Here is a 989-nt window from a genome sequence, read left to right on the forward strand (position 1 = left end):
AAAAAAAAAAGATGAGAACCTTCATAAGGGAGGCAGGGAAACTAGACTAGCTGGTACTGAACAATCAAAAGATAACCAGTGTCACTGAATGACTTGTATAGACACTTGTTGAAAAACTGTCACAGAAAACACAAATTACTTAAAAGATTAAAACAAAACTCAGGTGTCAGTTTACTATCCTCCACAGGGAGCTTGCTTCCAAATTCAGCCATATGGAAAAAAAATATTTTGTTATTATACTTAAATAGTGATGTAAGCCTCATTTTCTGTGAAATACAAATGAAACAAGCCTAGAATCACTGTTTTAGAATGAGGCTGAGCTGCATCTCACACTGGGCTTCATGAGCCAAAAGCATGCTTTGGCACAGCATTTGTCAGGATGAGGTTAATGGGAGCAAACAGATGATACAAGAAGGCATAAGAATTTGAAGGGAAAAACCAAACCAAGTGTGAAATGAGTCTGGGAGACTGAATCACACAGACTTGCTATGGAACAGGACTACTGAGAGCTTTTAATGAATTCTGGATCACCAAGAGAAATTTATAGTATGCATGATGTCCAAACATTTTTAACAAGGAATCATTCTTTCCTTACCACAGCCAGTATCTCAAGAGCTAGAAACACTGTTAGCACGGAAGACTTTCCCACAAAACAGGTTCCTTTCCCCTCTATTAACTGCACTACAAATATTACTCCTGTGTTCAGGGGCTCATTTCATGTCAGGTCTCCAGTGAGCGTGTAGATGTTGTTGCCCTAAGGGATAGCTGGAGCAGGAAGGACATCCTACATTATCTTGCTTTCACTTCAATGGAAAGACAGATCTGTCTGTCTTTCACTGCTGTCTTGCTCAATTCAAGTCCCCTTGTAGATTGTTGAGACTGGCCAATTCCCTTGTGGCTAGGCCACATACTCATCTACATAACAAAGTAAAATAATGCTTGGTAAAAGTCATAGTCAAAGATAAATTCCATAACCTAACAGCAGCTCC

Source organism: Elephantulus edwardii, unplaced genomic scaffold, assembly GCF_000299155.1.
Source record: "Elephantulus edwardii isolate Elephantulus edwardi_28Jun2011 unplaced genomic scaffold, EleEdw1.0 scaffold00034, whole genome shotgun sequence".
NCBI classification, from domain to species: Eukaryota; Metazoa; Chordata; class Mammalia; order Macroscelidea; family Macroscelididae; genus Elephantulus; species Elephantulus edwardii.